The sequence below is a fragment of the Carettochelys insculpta genome, chromosome 31 (genome assembly GCF_033958435.1).
Source record: "Carettochelys insculpta isolate YL-2023 chromosome 31, ASM3395843v1, whole genome shotgun sequence".
In the NCBI taxonomy this organism is placed as follows: domain Eukaryota; kingdom Metazoa; phylum Chordata; order Testudines; family Carettochelyidae; genus Carettochelys; species Carettochelys insculpta.
The window spans coordinates 3,724,780-3,746,305 of NC_134167.1; the positions used below are offsets into that span (position 1 = coordinate 3,724,780).

General features: G+C 48.0%; 1 protein-coding gene and 1 long non-coding RNA gene across 6 annotated transcripts in view; one reads left to right on the forward strand and one right to left on the reverse strand.

Annotated features, from left to right (window-relative positions):
• Positions 1-21,526, forward strand: part of LOC142004338 (early growth response protein 3) — a 324,184-nt gene that overhangs the window by 140,741 nt on the left and 161,917 nt on the right. The gene's annotated exons all lie outside the window — the stretch shown is intronic.
• LOC142004405 (uncharacterized) lies at positions 11,184-13,751 on the reverse strand. The gene is made up of 3 exons (XR_012642997.1): positions 13,653-13,751; positions 12,456-12,521; positions 11,184-11,260 (listed from the first exon to the last, which is right to left on the reverse strand). It is a non-coding gene; the product is annotated as an uncharacterized LOC142004405 (long non-coding RNA).

Consider the following 21,526-nt stretch of genomic DNA (forward strand, 5'->3'; position numbering starts at 1 on the left):
GCTGCTGCCACTAAGAAAAAGCATCCCAGGCTCTTCTCCTACCTGGCTCCCTGTAGGGAACATCTCGGGCAAGTTTTCAGCAAACTTTCCTGCTGCCCCGGGCCACAAGGAGCCCCTTTCTCCCTTGGGGACAGAAACTGAGCCCCCTGCCCCCCCACATGAAAAGCATGAGGAAATAGAACTTGTAAAAAGCTTGTGAACCTCCTGCATGAACCAAGTGTGGCATCACAAATCATTGTGCGTGTGCTGCTCTTCAAGCAGGGGTTACAAGAAGTACGGTTTGACGTTGTTTGGTAAGGACTGTCTTGTAGCCACAGGCGGTGTGGCTCTTGAAGTATTGATTTTGTACCCAAGTTTGAAAAACTGGCTCTGCTCGCTATCTTGGTTGCAGAGCCCGGAACGAGGTCAGATCCCATCGAATATGTTGCAGGGATCTGTACAGAATCGAATTGAATCTGCACAACCCCCTTGAATTTTGGGAGGTCCATGGTTGGGATCTGAAAGTGGTTTAGCTCTGTTCCATCCAGAAATGTTATCAATCCAGCCCCTGCACAGGGGGAAGCCCTGATCCATAAAATCAGCTGCCCTGCGTGCTTATCAGATGGACTCACCAGGCAGGCTTCTGCCAAAATCCTACTTGGTAGGGGAAATCTGGCTGTGTTCAAATTTCCCCAACCTATAAATCCATTGTGCATGTAAAACTCCTGTAAGCTTTTAGCCCTAACACTCAGGTAAACCTTTAATTCCCTAACAATACAGAGCTAAATCCATAATGCCACTGCACCATAGCCCTGCAAATGCTGTGCTCCACAGATCAGGCTCCCTCTGCAAAACAGCTCTCTTCACCGCTCTGTAGGTAGGGGCGAGCCATATTTTGTGACCTGTGAATCCTGAAGCTGATGGGCAGCTTAAAACAAACTCTTTTCGCTCATAATTGTACCCCCACACAAATAAGGAAGATGGAAGTGTGTTTAATTCTTGAAACAAGGCGTTGTGCACCAAGACTCCTGGATTCTACATGAAATAGAGGTAACGGGCTCCTCGGTTTGTCCACCTGTAAATGAGCATACTAATAGTTCCCTGTGTCACAGGGGTGCTGCAAGGTATTGTTCCCACTTGCAAAATACTTGGTTTGAAGGCACCTTCCATGTAAGTGCAAAGCATTGCTGACACAGAGAGCACCTGTGTGCATTATCCAGCGTTTGCCCCATGCACATGGGGATGAGGACAAGGACAGGTACCTGGACCTGCTGGTGTCTGAGTGTGTAACCAGCCCCGAACCGATCTGATCGAAGGTTTCGGTGTTTCCAGCGGATGTGCTAGGTGTGGAACGAGCGCACCGCCACTTTGGAGATTGCTGAGAGGTGGGAGAAACGTTGCCAGCACCCGTGGACAGAGTTTTCCCCGGAGCCTGCTGGGGGCAGGTGATCATTGAGCGCTAGTGTGCGGGTGCAGCTGTGGAGAGGCTGGCAGCTGTTAGAGGAGACCAGTCACTGTGAGGCACGGTGGCAGTGAGCAGAGGGGAGGGGATCCTTTCAAGGAAGCAGAGTGAGCTGCCAGGTTTCTGAGCTCATTCGCATAATTATGACAGCGTTCTCAGTTACTCCACGAACTGTATATTGTGGGTCCCATTTCCAACCCAGCAAAACCTGTACAGGAGTCTCTGCTCCCTCCCTATCCCCTTCCCTTTATTAGGCAACCAAATGGAGAGAGCACACATCTGCTCCACCTGTGCTGCAAGAGGCCTGGATAGGGAGAGGTTTCTCTGCACCTCCTCCTGAGAAACGTGCCTTCAGAGCTTCCTTTGCTGAGTTCTGAGAACCAGGGCTTCTGCTTGACCATCCACATGTGGGACATCCCCTTATGAGCTGGCTGAGGCTGTGAGATTTGCCATGTGGCTGCAGAGCGCCCTGACATCAGGGTGCGTAGCCAGCCGCTGTTATCCCCTGTTGATGCAGTTCAAAGGGAGATACGTTTCCAGTTGCTGAGATGGATTTGGAAAAGGCCCATTACCCACCCTGCAAATTGCTGCAGGGCACAGAAAGCATCTCCAGCATCCGAGTGTGAAAGGGAGAGGGCCTGTGCGTGTTCCCAACCTGAGACGTTTCTCTGTCCTTCCAGCCTTGGTGGGGATTTAAAATTTGCTATGCTAGATGAGGCCATCAGTTCCTCAGCATTGGCCTGCTAAACCCAGGGGTGCGAGTTCAATCCATGAGGGGGGCGCTTAGAGGTCTGGGGCAAATAGATTTGAAAAAATAAATCCATCAGGGATGGTGTTTGGTCCTGCCATGAGGGCAAGGGACTGGACTCGATGACCTGCTGAGGTTCCTTCCAGTTCTATGCGATGTGTACCTCCATATATTCTCAGTCCTGTTCTAATAGCTACCTCCTGTAATTGCCAAAACTTGGTGCTTCAGAGAGAGGCCCCAAAAGTCTCCCAACCCACAGTGCATCTGTTGTATCTCAGTTGTAGTGCCCTTTGTGCTCTGTGATGTGTTTGGCTGTGTAAATCTCATGCCTTTCTTTTATGTGAACCATATCTTTACGTCTCTCAGGACTCGTATCTGGAGAAGCAAACATTTTGCATTCAGGTCAGTTAAGACTTTCATAGAAGAGACATGCACATGCTGTGCTCTTCCTTTTAGACCTTACGTTCGTTCTTTCTTGTTTCATCGTTCCCTTGACTTGAAATTAAGGTAGTTGTGACCCAAGGTGTCTTATTGCCCTTTGCAAGCAGCCACCACTATCCTGATGTTTCAAAGACAAAAACAAAGTCCACCCATCACACATCTGTTCTGTTACAGTGGCCAATGCTCAAATGCAATGCTCTATATAGTGTTGTGGAGACGCAAAATTACTCCCTGGCCCTGATGGGGCTTAATTTTTGCCCCAAATATTAAACACAATGTCCCCTAGATTAGCTAGTGTTATTGATGATAAAACCTCTCACCAGAAGCTCACCGCAGCATTTAAACCTGTCCTAGGGTGGCAATTTCCAGAGGCTGATCATGAACTATTTGAGGGATTATTTCCCTACGTATTTGCTGATAATTCTGTCAAGTGAGCCCTTGACTCGCACATTATGGGACAGCATCCAAAGAGGCTGTTTTCTCCTGCACCAGAGGCATGAGGCCCCATGCATCAGCTCGTGGCTGGGAAGATTAGCTTTACAAAGGGCTATAATTCTGGGGTTTGAGATGACTGTAAAGCCCTGCATTCCATGGACCACCCTTCAGCAAAACACTGAAGCAACCTGTAAATCTAATTGAAGGGAGTGGGGCATAAACATGTGCCTTGTGCTTAATACATTAGAGGGCAAAGGATGGCTTAAAGAAGGGCTTAAAAATGCTCTGTTTGACTGCAACAAAAGTCAGGGGCTGGCTGAATATCAGGAAAAGTTTCCTGCCTGGGAGAGTTACAGAGTTGTGGAATAAGCAGAAGCCTGTGGCTAGGAGCATTTTGGACTATATAGCACTGAAGAAGATGCTGGAGGTGAGAAATCTTGTATTGGCTCCCCTTATAAAAATATGCATCCACATCCTAAAATGATGGGCGTCTGCCCCTATTTAAATGTATATCAAAATCCCCACTGAATTCCAAAAGAACAGAAACAAATCCCAGAATACCGCAATTTGTGTAAATGTTCTTGCAATCTTCTGTCCCTTTTGAACACCAGATCACACTTTATATTAAGGGTACGTTGATAAACAATGAAGAAGGTGGATCAATGGTTAATAAAGCGTGAAAAAACATTGTTATATGGCCCACCCAGGTGAATAGATTGCTAATCACTTTAGTGTGTAACCATCTTCATGACACCTCTCCTGAGTGGTGTGTAGCTATCTGACACACATTACTCATGTCTGTAACATGCTTATGGCAGCTATTAACGCTGTCTAAGTTGTTTCTAAGTACAGTCCTTGTACATATTGCAGGAGTTCTAGAAGTCTGGGGGATGAAGCGTATGTGTGTTACGTAAGAACTTTCCACCTAGAATTCAGAGTCTCCCCAGCAGCCCCTAAAACGTTCTCTGCAGCAGTCTCTCTTGCCCTGGCAGCCGAAGGGTTAAGGCATTAGCTGAATGGAAGGCTCCGCGCTCCAGCCCCCAGTGCACGCCAGTTATTTCACAATGCAGTTTTGTACTTCTACTCCAGGCTTCAGACAATGAAGGTGTGTCTGAGCTCAGTGCCTGATTTTGCCCATTGTGTAGGCGTTGAGTTCAATGCTGTCTTGTCAACACTTGAATATGTTGAACATCACTCACATGGGCATTCTGTAAGAAACCTATTAAGTTAATTACCAAGGCTTTGTGTGTGTGCACATGAGCGCGCCTATTTCATGCAAAAAATGGCTTTCCTTCCTTTTTCCATCCTTTCGGTGCAACTCCGTATCGTGGTGTGTTGACATCCCGTTTATTTCTCCGATTGTTCCCGTCCACTCTGTGTAAGATTCAACAGTTGACTCATCCTCACTCAGCTTTGGGAACGGAACAGAGTCTGGGAAGTGGTGGTTGCCTCCTGAGAAATGCCACATTTGGAGAAAGACCCCCGAAGGGAACGGCAGCCTAATTCCATACCTGCCCCCACGTGTAAGCAGATTGGAGAGAGAGAGACCCTGAGAGTGGTATTTAGCCCTCAGTAAATATCTGGTGAAGGGACATCTGTAAGTGGGGCAGGATCCAGTTCCAATACAATTAAAAGTTGCAGTGGAGACAGGGCATAACTGTTCTTTGTGTTAAAACTCCAGACAGTCCAAAGCTTCAGTTTCTGTCATGTATCTGCATACATATCCCTCTGTCTAGCTGTATGCATGCCCCTGTACTTAATAGCTAATGTATATAACCAATATACTTGTGTGGCCATCTCTGTCATAACGGAGTGATTAAGAAAGGGTGTGAACCTCTTCATCCCAGGAGAGACCTGGCCCTGCCATCTCTGCTCTTACCCACACTTTCTCCAAACCAGTGAGTAGGGAGATGTCGTTCTTGGTCTGGGCTGTACGGGACCATCCCTGCCACAAGACGGATACTCAGACGGGAAAGTGGGTCTGTGCAGGACTTTGCTTCCGAAACTCTACACGTGAGCACGTAGAACTCGCACAAAAATAGCCACGTTATAAAAGGAGTCCCCTCTCCTTCATTATTAGCATTAATTAGCTAAAGCCCTGCAGCACTCTCCCTATTAGCTGGGTAAGAACATTACACCCAAATGGGGACCCTGAGGCAGGAACAAACCCTCACACACTCCTCCCTCACATGCACAAGCTAGGTCAGTACTAGAGCCAGAAATAGAACCCAGGAGTCCTGCCTCCTTTTCTTGCCACTGCATCACACTCTCACAGATGGGAATAGAATCCAGGAGCCATGACTCCCAGTCCCCTCTTCTCGCACCACGAGACCCCACTGCTCCCCATCACCTGGGAATGGAACCCAGGAGCCCTTGCCCCCAGTACCATCCTCTCCCCAATATAAACTCTAGATCATATTCTCTCTTGGTCCAGGTGCTGTGGGCTGTTTCCTGGACATATAAATATATTTATTGTTACTCCTCAGTTTCCCTCTTCTCCCTCCAGTCACCTTCACTCCCAAGTCTGAAAGTGTCCCCACGATGGCCTTGGTAGCTCTGCTCTCAGCCTAATATGAAGCACCAGCCACAGCCAAGTCAGCATTTGAAGGATAACAAGCCTGAGCGAGTGACAGTGAAAGGTGAAGCTCTTCACAACTACCCAAGTTGAGCTCTGCTCAGATCTAGAGTCGTTCATGCCATAATCCATCCTACTCCTTCGCTAGCACCCTCCCTTGCAGCGCTCAGATTACTCTCTGAACATTCCTGTCTCTTGCCACACAAGCCAAGTGGGCATCACAGCCAGTTGTGAGGAAACTGAGGCACAGGAAGAGGTGACCTGCCTCGGGTCATGCTGTGACTCAGTGACGGAGCCAGAAATAGAGCCCATTGCCCAGCACTGGTCCCAACACGACAGTGGATCTGAGTGGGGCTTGGCACCAGCCAGCCCAACTTTAGCCTGACGCAGGGCACTGACTCAGGAAATGAGCATGGCCAGAGTCCAGCTGGGCTAACAGTTTTCCTTCTGTACAGGGACATTCAGGGCAGAAATTGTCTAACTTCTGCATAAGGCATCCCTGGAATTTGCACACACTCCAGGTAGGGAATCTCAATCCCTTCATTTCTGCACTCCTGCCAGGACCTGGAGCTCCAAGCTCCCACGTGCAGCATGCCAAGGTCTGTGCAGGCTGAAAGAGCCTGGAGCCCTGCAGGAGCCATGTTCCGGTTGACTTTTATGGAAGAAAAGGAAGTACATGGTATTGTCAGAACAGCTTTGGCAGGAGCCCCAGCTGAGCGCCTGCCAGGAGTAAACTCATGCAGCAAGAAGAGTGCTTTTCACATTAACCCCTCTTCCGCAGGACGAGACAGGCCTGATGTTCCCTTCGCACACTGGGGCATCCCAGCCGCCTGCTCAGCAGCCCGCCTGTCGTACGCCCCTTCACGCTTTGGACCAGGTTCTGTAACACCACGGAAGACTAAGGAGTTACTTCCCAGGTGCATTTTGCCTCTGCTGGAGCTACTGTTCCTTTGCTGACTCAGATCTGACTCCAGGGTTAAGCAGCCCCAGCACAGATCCTGCATTCTGTCCTGTGGGACCATTACGTTGTCTGTGGGCAGACAGTTGAAGGATGTAGGCTGTGGCAAGCACAGCAAGGAAGCTCAGAGGCCAGCACTTGAACTAGCTCAGAAGAAAGATTGCCAGGGAGAAGTTGAGAATGATTTCCCAAAGTTCCCATTGCTCTAGGGTCCAAAACCAAGTGTGCGGGGAAGGGGAGCGTGGGGGCTCGTGTTACTCAGATGAAAGACATTTCCTGTATGAATCTATAATACCCCAAAGGCGGGTCTGGACTCTGCCATCGCCAGTTTCCAAGAAAAGTCCTTCTGTCAGGAAGCCACGATCGACACCCCGCAGATCCCGGGCAGGGAACCGGCTTAGCCGAGACAGCATGTTCATCATGCCGAAGATCCCGGCTGCTTCCTTCCGCGCCTGCTGGCTAGTGCCATGCTGCCACCCTCAGCTTTTTGGGCTGAGACAGAACACGCTCGCTTGTTAGAGCCTCCATCAGATGAGGGCAACTGAGCTGGCTCAAGGCAGTAGCCAAATGGACAGGTGCTCCCTTTGCTGGGCCCTTCCCAGCCAGGGATCGCTGCGCCTTGGGTCAGACACCAGAAAGGGAGGAAGTGGCAGTGGAGGCTGGTGACCTATGAATGTGTGTGAGTGTGAAACTGACATGCACGCAAAGCCAGTGGAGACTACTGCCCTGTGGCCGCATTGTCACAGCTAGCGTTATGTCTGAATCTGAATGGGGAGGCCCTGGGCTCCCCAGGTGTGGTCTGAGGAGCTGCCACTACGATTTGAAGAATACGACAACAGGGCACGACGAAAAGTCCAGGGGGACCTGGACAGCTCGGGGAGTAAGGGGACTGCCATCGTAGGCCTGCCAGCTGGAAGCTAGCAAGCCCAGCACGTAGTGCCATCGTGAGCAACCTGCGGCCCAAGGGCTACCCGTGGTCCATCAGGGTTCCGTGTGTGGCCTGTGAGGCTCTGTTACCACGGCCCACGTATGGGGTTCCCATCTGCTGCTGCTTGCAGTCCCATAGTCATTTTCCTACCAGTGTTAGGAAAGAAATACACGCGCATAAGTCGAGAGTGCGTGAGGGATGTGCAGGGTGACTGCACACAACATTGGCTGTGAGAGCTGGGCGCTCCCTCTGCATCCAATCAGAGCGCAGCTGCAGGTCAATCAGCACACCCACAAGTTCTACATACACAAGTGCAGTTAGCAAAACTGCCCCATCCTGAGAGATCATCTGGGCTATGAGAATCTTGTGGCCCATGTAGATGAAGGAGGGCCACTTGTGTTGCCCATCGCTGCTGGAGTGAGTGACCATGTGTTAGTGTGGCAGCTGCCAAGTGGTATCAGTGACCAGAGGCTGGTGGTTAGAGCTCACCTCTTAAGACCTACACCCACCGTCACCAGTGGCAGTAAGGGGGCCCCCCGCATTAACAGTCGCAGAGGAAAGACCCCGGAGTGAATAGGACAGAGACTCCCACTCTAGGCATTCCTCCAGACACAGGCAGCAGCAGTGGGTAGGAGCATTTCCACAGATGCTGGCCAGGTTGTCCCTGTTTGGGTACTTCAGTCTCCATGGCTGTGGCTGTCCTCAGCATTAAATCTGCTGTACTTTGCAGAATCGCTCAATGGGAAAACCTTATGCTAGGAAGCAGGTATTGGATAGAGAGTATTTTGGTGTTAGCTGAGGTGCTTATGATCTCTGCTGTATCCTACCCAGTGTCATAGTTGTGCTAGTGCTTCATGGGATATCGAGTAATAATTATGTCTCCTTTACAAGCAGCATTGAATCTCTCACCCGTCTCAGCAACTGGCTATGTCAAGTGATTCTCCTTCCATCGTGGCCTTTGTCCTGGCCTTTACATTTTTTCCCTGGCTGACAGAGACAGGGAGCTCTTTTGTGTTCAGTTCAGCACAGATAGTCATAGAGGAGCGTGAGGGACACAAATATTGTGCTCTTCCTTGGAGACTTGGTTTTTAGTCTGTCTTGGCTTGCTGTGTTCTCAATCTGAAATTAAGGCTTTTGCGACTTGAGGGAGTCTGCTGCCTTTTCATATGCACGGGTGCCTGTGTCCCATATACTTATTAGAAATATTTAGTCTGTGATAGACTCAAAACATGCTAGGCACTTTGCAAAACCAGAGGCAGATAATGGAGTTTGCCCCAGAGCCCCTAGAGTCTTGATACAATACACCCCTACATTTATAAGTGCAGCGACCCTGTACCCTTCCCAAGGGAAAGGAGTTTAGTTTAGTCTCTATTCTCTTTTGCACCAAATAAGGCTACAGTTCTTTAAAATAACTGAATTTTGCAGCCTTTGATGTTTCTCCAAGAATCCCCTGGAAGTCTGCTGCTGGAAAAGAGCTAATCTTAAAGCAACGTGCAGACATTCTTCACTAAAAGAGCCTAGAAACTTGAATGGGGGGCAGACCTTTTAGGTCCTATCCTGTTCATTCTCCACCCAATTCAAGGTCACCCCCCAGAGCGCCACTCTCTAGTTTTAAATGCCCCCATTAGTGTAATCGTTTGTCCTCTTTTCTAGAATCTTTGATCAGGAGAGCTTTAAGTGCTTCACAATGTTCCAGCCTCCCTCCAAGGCAGCTCTGGGGTGAAGCGTAGCTCAGGGCCGTGCTGCCCAACAGAGTAGGATGGGAAGTGAGGAGTCCCTTAGCCAGGGAAATTTGAGTAGGCAGTCTGTAATTTGGCTGGGACGCAGGAGCAGTTAGCACTCCTGTTCTTATGGAGAGCGCTCCAGTGGAACGGTCAATGACCTCAAGGGACCTTGCCTGGTGCCAGGGATGAGAGCTTTGCTAGCACAGTGCCCCCTATTGCCATGCTGTGGCATTGGTTCAATGCTGATTCAGAGGGAAGAGTTTCACCTACTGCTTCACCAGCACCTGTCTGTCCTGTCAGACCCATGTGAGGGTAGTCCAGTGGCTGCTGAGAAAAGTAGGTATCACAAGCAGCCTGTGTGAGCAAGGACTGCCAGCTCCATCTGAGCCCCATCATGTCTCCAGTTGTGCCAGGGGCCTGGGTACGTGGCAGCCACTGACCGGTACTAGTTCGAGCTCCCCCAGGACCTGTAGGAATAGGTGCAGAATGGGAAATCTATCCAGTCACCGACACTACCAGGGTTTCTTCTGTTTTCCCATCCAGTGCAAAATAACTTCTGTTCTGTACACCAGGGCCTGTGTGGATGTGCACCACCAGTAGAGATCTGTACTGCTGGCTCTGCTCACTGTGGGAACTCTACTAACCAGCTGGGCAGCACCTGAATCTCTCCTGGGCAGCCATCCACGTACTCCGCTTAAAGGGAACCCTGGACTAGATTTATTGCATGGGGCAGAGGGGAAGTGTCCCTTGTTCCAATCACGCTCTGTCCCAGGTCCTTGGGCACTTAGTCTGTCTACACTACAGATGAGACACCTGTGGCTAGCCTGTGCCAGCTAACTCAGGTTTCTCTCAGGCTGCAGGACTGTTTAATTGAAATACAGATGTTCAGGCTTGGGCTGCAGCCAGAGCTGTGGGATCATCCCAGCTCACAAGGAATATTTTTTCCATCCATGTGCAGAAAAAATGTTGATATGTACACCAAGGCATGTGCAGATGTGCATGGCCAGGAGAAATGCAGACAGCCGGCTGTGGGCACTGTGCTAATCAGCTGGGCAGCACCTGACTGTCACCTGGGTGGCTGCTCATGTGCCCAGCTTACACTGAACACTTCTCACAAGGTCCTAGACCCCAGACTCCAGCCCTAGTGAAACAGGCTTGCAGCCCAAGCCCCATGAGCTGCGGCCTGCAGGGGAGCAATTCCTCAGTGCACGCGGGTGGAGGCGCTCACAGAGATACACAGCTTGCACACTCCCATGCTTCCCTTGAGTGATGTGGAGGAGGAGCGCCAGGCCAGCGAGTCCTAGTGATTCAGGCAAAATCAGGTTCAGTAATTGGCTCGTCTGGAATTGCACCAGGCACTGAAATGAACTCCAGCCAGCCAAGGAGCTTGGCACGCACACTGTTTCACAACACTCCTGTGAGCTGGCTCCCATCATAATTGTGGATGGGATTCATTACTTATCATCCCCATTTTACAAAGGGGAAGTGGAGGCCAGAGGGCTGGTGTTGGAAGCTTTGTGATGTGCTGTGGGGGCAGTAAGTGGTTGAAATGAGTTCTGAGCAAGTCTTAAGGTCTTGTCCACGTGAGAAAGTTGCACCACTTTTATTCAAGATGTGGGTTTTTTACACCTGTTGAGTTAACCCAAATCACATCCTCATGTGGAGGCTCTTACTCTGGTTTCAGGGGTTCTGATTTTCACTTTTTTAACCAATTCCCAGTCCAACCGAATCTAAACAAAATAAAGTTGGTTTAATAAAATCCAGCAGAAGAGCTTTGCACCAGTTTAACTCAGTTGGTTTGAAGTCCCACCTTAAGTTAAAGTCGTACAGATTTCTCACCCAGGCACGCCTGATTGTAGTTGACGTGGGGAGGGCTCAGGAAAGAAGACTATAGCAGAAGAAGCAAAAGGCAGGTGTAAGTCAGAGCAGCTCCCTCGTGCATGTGCTCAGCTGAATTCTGCTCTCCTTCCACATGGGGTAAAAGTGCAGTATTTGTTGGTTTCTGTGGATCTGAAAACAGAATCTGACACGCGTGTTCTCTCCTTCTCCCAGTCACTTGGCAGGTAAGTTATGCCAACTCAGACTTTCACACATTGATAGATGGCTACCTTACACCACTTGTGAATTGGTCCTGGCCAAGCTCACACAATAAGTTGGCTGCAGAGTTGGGTACTGAGCTCAGGAGTCCCGAGTCCAAGCTGCCTGTTGGAACTGCATGGCTACCACCTTTTTACTGAAATGTCTATAACAAACTCCTCTGTCAGGCTACTTTGAATAACATTTTCAAAAGTTCATTGACCTCCAATGAGACTTAGGCCACTGAGAGACAGATTTTCAAGAATCCAAGCATCCATGGAAATTAGGCACTTAAATACATTTGAGAATCTGGGGATAGACAACAAAAATGCAGATTTTCAAAAACTCCTACATAGGTTAAGCACCTAACTCCCCTTAATTTCAATGAGAGTCAGGCACCTAACCTGCTCGAGTACTTTGAAAGAAATCTTTGGAGGTGACTGTCTGGATTTCTAGGTACATAAGCACCTCCAGAAATCTGGCCCAAACACCCAGATATTTAAAGCTCTTTAGATGTTGCTGCATTTTTTTTCAAAAGAGAACGCCTAGGAGTCTAATTGCACTGACACCCAATGGAATTTAGACCCCCCCCCAGTGCCTAAATCCCCTTTTAAAAATCAGACAGGGGCTTCTAAATCCATTGGGCTTTTGCATCATCTGGGCCTGAATTCCTCCATCACCTTTGAAAATGGGAATCAGGCTTCTTGAACTCATTTGTGCTTTTGAAAATTCTCTTCTTTAACGTGAAATGCCAATAGCCTGCTTTAAAGTGCTTTTATCTGCTCAGCATCCAGCCTGTAACTCTGAAGCGTTTGGGTTATTACATGCAATATTCAGTCCTACTACACTCATTCCACTAGATTAAAATTTTTGCAAAGGGCCAAGCACAGACTTGATTTATGTTTATTTTACTAAGATAATAACCTTAAGCATCTCACTCTCTCTAGCATCAGGGCACATCAGACAGACATTAATCTGAATTATAACTAAGCCCAACATTACCATATCTTTTATGGTAGTTTTCACCACTTACAACAATCCAGAGGAAAGGAACAGGCATAGTAAGAAGATGATGTTACTACCCTAATAATCAGAAAAGCGATCGGGGCAAATTGTTGAATGTACTGACCCTGGGAACATAAAGGTAAGCAGCTCTCGTGGTCATGCAAGCCTGGGCTGTGATCTCAGCAAGCAACTGAAAACAAAATAAGGAAAGAGCTGATCAGTTCTCAGAAGATCTCTGTGGGATTTCTGGGATGTGGCGTTGGTGATTCAGGAAGCATTGACGTTCCTTTTGGAGCTAAGGCTGAATCCAGTGCCTCAGTAATTGTACTAAGGGGTGCTCTGCTGTTACAGGTGCTGTGAAAATCCAGGCCCTGAGCTACTCATCAAAGATGCTGTGGCTTATTTCACAAGAGATCCAGTGTATGGCCAAATTCCAGCTCAGCAATTATATCCTGTCTCTGTAACTGCCCCGACACTTTCAGATGGATATGGGATTCCTTTTCTATCCCACCTAAATTTCAGCCCAATCGGTGAAACTATGAGAGAGTTCAAACTAGAAACAACAAGCATGTGTGCAAGCAGCCTCAGCGACAAGTTGTGTTACACACACAGCTCGTTATTAGGAAAGGAAATGGTGCTTCACACAGTTAATGGTCAATCTGAAAAATTTGCTGCCCTAGGAGGTCATGGACTCAAACCCTGTGGCTGGATTTCATCTTTTAATAGAGGGAAGATTTTACTACTCTTTGGTAATGAGTAATCAAATCCCACACCCCAAGGTGTCAGCTGACCAATACAGGAGCTGGAAGGACTTTACACTCATACGTAGTGCACTGTATGTTTAGCCGTCTGTATTAAGGGTGGTTTAATACACTCCTCTCAGACATCAAGGATTATTCATTATAGAGGCAAGATACTGGCCTTGGTGGGGCTAGCGTAGTGATCGGTGCTCCTGCTAGTTTTTTCAGTCCATGTGCAGATTTATTCCATCCAGAGACAGAATAAATTTTGTTCTGTGCACTGAGACGTGCAGCTTTGCACCCACAGGAGAAATACACACCTCACCTACCTATGGGCAGTCTCCTAATCAGCTGGGCAGCACTGGAATCTCTCCTGAGTGGCCACACAAGCTCCCAGCTTACAGGAAACACTGCTAGTCGTCCAACATACATGCCTTTGGGGGAGCTCTGATGTTCAGGTGCCAGGGCAAATCCTCAGCTGATGTAAATAGTCATAGCTTCACCAGTGGTGGTCTGCACCGAAGTGCTCAGCCCTGAAGCTGTCCCTTTGATGTCTTAGGGCTGGGCACTTCTAAACTTACTAGGCCCTTTTGAAATCCTTGGTCGGTGTTGCTGCCTATGGCACCAAATACCCTTTCAGTGCTGTCCCATGCAGCTTAGCCACAGCAGGGCGATTAAAGGAGGCTCCTTGCCAACGTCCTTGTTTCCTATCCAGACTGGTGCCCAGGATCTTTGCAACATCCTGTGAACAAATAATGCCAGCAGCAAGGGACTGCAAAGCCACCCAAAGCCCATCATGTGGAACAGCACAGCTGTCTCCAGGGAAAGCTGGGGAATTCAGTGCTCCCAAGGAGTTCTTCAGCCCTTCCCCTCCATTAAGCCAGAGCACAGGCATGCTCAGAGATTAACAGTGAGCCTGCGACATGGCCATACTGGGATGCAGTACTGAATGGAGCGTAGCGAGGCCCTACAGAGAGAAGCGGGAGGCTCTTGAGCCGCAGACTAATCTCCTGTCATTTACATTCATTAAAACCCATTCACTCAAGATGCAGCAAAGCTGAGAAATTAGTGACAGGCAGAAAGTTATCCCGAAGTTACCAGGCATCTAAGAGGATAAGAAAGCTCTGTCCTAGGGCGACCAGGCATCCCAATGTTATCAGGACCATCCTAATATTGGGGGCTTTGTTTTAGATGTGTAATTATAATCCCCTCCCTGCAAAAAATGTTTCCTGATTTTATACGCTTGCTGTCTGGTCATTCTGCCAGCCATGCTCAATTCTGACCTGGCTGTGTGTGTCCAGTTTCACCAAAGGTCTAAATCCCCCTTTCCCCAAGCACCTGGTGTAAATTAGAAGTCACTTCCCTTGAGTCACAATCTTGTAAAACCAGTGTGAAAGGAGAGCCGGGCCCCTGGATTCCTTTATCCTGTGGGGTTTAGTGTCCTCAAGCCACAGCATGGAAGGGTCAGAAGTCTGGCCTCTGAAAATGATGAAATTGGCTTAAAAATCTTGTAATTTTTTTAAATACATGTTTGGGTTTGCTTTATTTGCCTCCATGTTTTCTCTACAGCCACCAGAGCAGAAAAATGGTTTTGGAAATGAAAACCAAGCTGCTCATAGATATCCCTGGCTTCCGGGGATGGGGCTTTGAGAATGTCAGCAAACATTGTGAGACTCACTGTAATATCAGAACAGTTAGCAATACTGTTTATATTTCCTGAAGTGGATGGGTTTGTTTATATTTTAAGAATATAGATGGCATAGCAGGTAGCACAAGAGGTGAAGGAACCAATATCTAGGGAAGCAGGCACTGAGTTAAGCAGCAAGAGATCTGGATTTTATTCCTGGCTGTGCCACAGACTCACTGTGTGAACCTGGGACAGTTGTTATATAGGCCCCAGTTTTCCTATCTGTAAAATGGAGGTAATGATACTTACTCATCTATGTAAATCTGCAGGTGAGATGAACTATTCATAAAGTTTAAGGATGGAAGGCACCATTGTTGTCATCTAGTCAGACCTTCTGTATGATGCAGGCTAGAGGACTCCACCAAAATAATTCCTTGAGCAGGTCTTTCAGAAAAAAATCCCACTGTGCTTTAAAAATGGTTGTCATAGGGAATCCACCATGACCCTCTGTAAGTGGTGTTAATTACACTCACTGTCCAAAGTTCACACCTTATTCCAAGCCTGATTTTTTTTTTCTGAATTCTAATTCCAGCCACTGGATCATCATCATGACAGGAGCGGGCAATAAGCAGCCCAAGGGACAAATGTGGCTTGCCAGGATTAGTCCGTAGCAGGCCGCTGGATACTTCATTTACCATCTTGTCTGCAGGTCTGGCACTCACAACTCCCATTGGCTGTGGTTTGTTGTTCTCGGCCAATGAGAGCTGTGGGAAGCAGTACCCCAGCCTGTGCCTCTTTCTGCAGCTGACGGGGAGCTGTGAGCAGCCGTACCTGCAGATGCGCAGGGAAGCACAACAGCAGTTATTCCTCACCCTTGTATCATCCTTTCTGTGCTGGGCTGAAGAGCCCATTATTAATATTTGTTCCCCGAGGTAGTTGCTTATAGACTGATCAAGTCTATGACCTTCTCTTTGTTAAGCTAAATAGAGTGAGCTCCTTGAGCCTGTCACTGTCCAGCAGGGTTCCTAACCCTTTAATCCTGCTTGTGGCTCTGCTCTGAGTGCTCCAATTTATCCACACCCTTCTTGAATCGTGGGCACCACAACTGGACACAGCATTCCAGCAGTGGTCACACCAATGCCAAACAGAAGTAAACTAACCTCTGTGTGCCTCTTGGAGAGTCCCCTGCTTTTGCGCCAACGGACTCTGTTTGCCCTCTTGGCTGCAGCATCACACTGGGAGCTCATGTTCAACTGATAAGCCACCACGACTCCCTGCGTCCCAGGGTAGGGTCTCCCACCCTGTAGGCATGACCTGCATTCTCTGATCCTAGATGCATGTTGGCATTTAGCCATATTAACTCTCACATTGTTTGATTGTGTTCCCTTTACCAAGCATTCCAGATTGCTCTACATCCATAGCCTGTTCTCTTCGTTATTTACAAATCCCTCAATTTTTGTCACATCTGCAAACCTTATCAGTGATATTTTGTTTTCTTCCATGTCATTAATAAAAATGTTTAGGAGCCTGGGGCCGAGAACTGATCCCTGCAGGACCTGGCTAGAAACACACCTGTCTGATGCTCATTCCTTTTTCACAGTTACATTTTAAGACCTACTGAATAGTGACGGGGTAGTCATGTTAGTCTGTACTCCAACAAAACAAAGCAGCAGAAATGTAGCACTTCAAAGACTAACAACATGATTTATTCAGTGATGAGCTTTCGTGGGACAGACCCGCTTCTTTTGATCTTGTCATCACTGAATAAACCATTTTGTTAGTCTTTAAAGTGCTACATTTCTGCTGCTTTGTTTTATTTTAAGACCTATCGGCTATCCAGGTTTTAATGCATATAGCGTGCACCACATTAATTTCATATCTTCCTAGTTTTTAAATGTCAGGCAGTTCCAAGTCAAATGCCTTACAAAAATGTAAGTATATTACAACACTGTTACCTTTATCAATCAAACTTCTAAGCTCATCGAAAGAAGATAACAAGTGAGTTTGACAGGATCTATTTACCAATAATGACATCAACCTCCTTTAATTTTTTATTAACTAAGTCCTGTATTACCTGCTCCATTATCTTGCCAAGACAGATGTTGTACTGACAGGCCTGTAATTATCCAGGTCATCCTGTTTCTCCTTTCTAAATTGTGGTGCAATATTAGCTTTCTTCCAGTCTCCTGGAACTTCCCAGTGTTCCACCACTTGTAGAAAATCAATGGCAAGTGAGTTTCTCATTCAGGTCTTTCACAAGTATTGAGTGCTCTTATCTGGACCTAGTAATTTAAAAATGTCTCACTTTAGGAGCTGCTGTTTGGATGGGAAAGCATGTTACCACGTGGGCTGATGACACAATCTGTTTTTGCCCAAATATAGAACAGAAATATTTGACCATTTGTGCCTTTCTGCATTACTACTAATCCTATAATTTCATATCCTAGTATTCATTCTATCATATGGCGTCGTCCAGGCTGATTGTGTCCAGTTCTGGAGTCTGCATTTCAGGAAAGATGTGAACTAACTGGAGAAAGTTCAGAGAAGAACAATTACAAATTATTAAAGTTGTAGAAAACATGAAATATGAGGGAAGATGTAAAAAATGGGGTTGGTTTAGTCTGGAGAAGAGGCAGCTGAGAGGGGATGTGAGAACAGCTTTCAAGTATTTAAAATATTGTTATGAAAAGGAGGGAGGAAAATTCTGCTCCTCAATCTCTGAGGCTAGGACGAGAAGTAATGGGTTTAAATTGAAATATTGGAGGGTTGGGTTGGCCATTAGGAAAACTTCCTAGCTGTCAGGGTAGTTAAGCCCTGAAATAAATCACCCAGAGAGGTGTGGAATGTCCATCACTGGAGACCTGTAAGAGCGCGTTAGAAAGACACCATCTAAGATGGCCAAGGTCGGTGGCTTCCAACCTTTTAATGCCCAAAATCACTTTCTGAATTTAAGAGCAAACCAATATCTACCCTGCCCCTTCTCCAAAGCTCCACCCTACTCGCTCCATGCCACCTTGCTCACATTGACTGGGCTGGGGCAGGAGGTGGAGGGTGCCGGCTCTGAGAAAGGGTTCAGGGCCAGAGCAGGGAGTTGGTGTGAGGTCCTGGCTATGGGAGGGGGCTGGGGTGTGGCCTCCCACTGGGTAGCACATCCTGCCAGTGGCTCCCAGTTGATAGCACATTGAGGCTACAGCAGGCTCCTGGAAGGGGGCCAGTGCACCCAGGTGGCCCTGGGAGGGCAGAGAACCAGGGGCTCAGTGCACTGCCCTCTCTGCTGGCACCACCCCCTTAGCTCCCATTGTTCTTAGCCAATGGGAGCTGTGGTGGGCATTGCTTGTAGGCAGGAGCAGCGCACCAAGACCTCTACTCCCCCTGCTCTCCCCTCCACATGCACACGTGTGCATGTGTGTATACACACACACACACACACACACACACACACACACACACAGAGCTATACTGGGTGGTCCTAGAGCAGGCCAGCTGAGTGGGACGTTGATCATGATCAGATGGGAGACTCGACCAGTCAGTTGCAATTGACCGATTGGTGACCCCCGATCTAGGGAGACTGGACTTGATGACCTCTTGAGGGCAGGTCTGTGATTCAATTTCCATCTGATGAAGGGCCAGTATTATTGTTAGAATTCCTTATTGTTCTTAACTCTGTTAGCCATGTATTTCTCACTGTGACGCGTGACTTCCCTTACCAATTATCTATAGTGCCTAGATTCTGATGTATATTCGTTACTATCTACTTCCCCTTTTTTCTTTTTTTTATGTATACAGGATATTTGAAAGCTGCCTTTGCTTTCTTCTAAACCAGATCCACATTTTAACCAATGTGACCTTCTTCCTCAAAGTTGGGGTGGTGGCTCTTGGGGCAACTAGTAAAGTGTTCTTAAATTCTTGATTATTATTCACATTCTTCTAATTAAACTCTCCCTCTCAATTGATTTGGCTCATAACTGTTTTCTGTTTTGTGAAATTGTCCCTTTTAAAGCACCAAATAGCACTCTCTCTAGAACGAGAACTAGAGACAGAGATATAAAATCCCTGGACTGGGTTTTATTTTATTTGCATATTATGTGATCGTCTTTTTCACTAGTATGTAAGATGATATTTTTTGTTCTGTGATTAGAATAATAGAACTGTAAGGAACCTCCAGAGGTCATCAGATTCAATCCCTTGCCCTCATGGCAGGACCACACACCATCTGGACTATCTCTGACAGATGTTTGTCTAACCTGCTCTAAAAAAAAATCTCCTGTGATGGAGATTCCACAACCTCTCTAGGCAATTTATTCCAGTGCTTTACCACGCTGACAATTAGGAAGTTTTTTCCTAATGTCCAACCTAAACCTCCCTTGCTGCAGTTAAGCTCACTGCTCCTTGTCCTGTCCTCAGAGGTTAAGCAGGATAATTTTTCTCCCTTCTCCTTATAACACCCTGTCAGAGACTTGACAGCTGTTATGTCCCCACTCAGTCTTCTGTTTTCCAGACTAAACAAATGCAGTTCTTGCTATCTTCCCTCCTAGCTCCTGCTTTCTAGACCAGTGGTATCCAAAAGGGATGTAAGGGATTGCTACAGCCCACTCCCCACCCCCCATGCCACCACCATCCCCCAGATTACCGTGGAAGCTGCCTTGGAACACAGCTGGAGCCCGCTGGGGCCGGTGGAACCGTCTCCGCCATTGCTGCCGTGCACTTGTCCCACCTTGTGGTGTGGCACATTTGCAGAGCAGCTGGAGGGACGCCCCACATGTGCGGCTCTCCTGAGCTGCACTGGGCCACATGGCACTGCCCTGTTCGGGGGCGGGGGCGGGTGTCGGCTGGACATTAGGAGAAGTTCCCCAACGCCGGGATGGATTGCCCAGGAAGGTTGGGGGATCTCTATCACTGAAGAGCAGGTTTGACAGACATCTGTCGGGGATGGCCTGTGGTGCCTGGGGGGGACTAGAGTCGATGATCTCTCAAGGTCCCTTCCGGTTCTAGTGTTCTATGAGTTCGCCACATGTGGCAAACAAGGAGCGTATTGGACACCGCTGTTCTCGACCTTTCGTTACTTCTGTTGCTCTTCTCTTTGCCTTTGCCAGTTTGTCCCCATCTTTCCCAAAATGTGGTGCCCAGACACAATACTCCAGTTGAGGCCTAATCAGCATAAAGTACAGCAGCTTGGTTGCTCTGTGGCTGCCGAGATGGAGTCTGATATAAAAGAATTCCCCGATAGTGGATGCAACACACTTTGAGTTAGAAAATGGTCATTGCTAACATTTCAAACCTCCCAGGATGATGATGTATTGACAGTGTGAGATCTCCATCTCCCATAATCACATAGGTTTTTTGCCTTATACATTACAGATAGGTGTGTTAGGAGCCTGTTTGTTCTGTTCCCCAGTATGATTTGGTGATCTGCAGCAAGCAAGTGCTAATATGGCATCTTGTGCATTAGCTGTTAGGACGTCCATCCCTAAGTAGTCAAGACCATTTTCTTCTGGGTTACCAGGGACTCTGAAATAAGAATTATTTTAAGTGTTGTTTTTGACAGAGTACCACCCCGTTGCTCCTTTTGTCCCCTTGATTTTTCCTAAATAGATTTTAGCCACTGCTCTTAACTTTCCTGTCCTGGGAAACAACACACCACGTTTGAGAAACACCAGGTAGGCAAATGCATGCATGTCATTGAGCGATGCCAGTTCCTCTTTTGTTAGCCAGACAGCAGCACTGATGCAGAGGCAAGAGTTTCTTCTCTTCTTATTGTTGGGTTCCTTGGTTAACTACGTCATTAACACCTCAGTGTTGTGCGCAGTGCTTGTATCTCTCCTCTCTTCGCCCTCCGCTTTCGTCACGCAATTAGCGCTCTCCTGCCAGTCTGTCTCTGATACTTGCAGACTGCCGAGAGTTTTGTTGACTACACAGGGAGAGGTGTCAGAAATATTATGGACTAGATCTGTCTGTGACTGCAACTCGGCCACCTCTGCTGAAGTCAGTGGAGCCAAGATCGGGTCACACCAACCATGATATCAGTTTCAATGTGCCTTGGAAATGGATGCAGCTGGGGCGGTCCTTTCTCACAGATGATTCCCCACCCCACAGGGGAGTGCCAGGAGTCTGCCCAACAGGGTGAGAACTGCTGCTGAGCAAGGGTGAAGTCAGGTATTTGTTGTGGTAACGACAGCAGGCCAGTCATCTGTGGCCTTTGGTGGGGACTCTCACAACAAGCACTCTGAGCTGCTGCTTCCCATCAGCCTCTTGCATCATATGCCTACCTGGAATGGGAGCAGCTGAAAACAATGAGCAGCGCCAGGCCAGAGACAGCTGTGTAGTTGCCTCCTTGAGCTCCCTGGGGGACCTGAGCATTTGCCTTGGTAGCTCCTAAGGGATATCTGCTCCTTGGCACCTTCTGCAGGGCAGCTAGCCTGTCTTCTGCCTGACTTGTGCTTCAGCACATTTCTCTTCTGACAAGTTCAAGTTCAATTCCAGAAAAGATCCTGTCAGGACAATCACTTCTGAAAATTCAACTCCTGGGAGCAAGAGGTTGTAGCAGGGGCCTGGGAGCCGGGACAGCTGGTGTCTAATTCCTGGGAAGGAGGGTGGCCTAGAAATGCCAGCAGTGGACAAGGCATTCAGATTTATGGGTTCTATTCCCAGCTCTGTGCTTGACTCTCTGTGTGGCTTTGCGCAGTCCCTGGGCATGTCTGTGCTGCAAACAGCCCTGCAGCAGAGTATGTCAGAGCCCCAGGTTACAGGTTGGGCTTGCACTCTAGTGCTGCCAAGAGCCATGTGGGCCCAGGTTGGAGCCTGGATTCTGAAGTCTGCCCTCACCTGAGC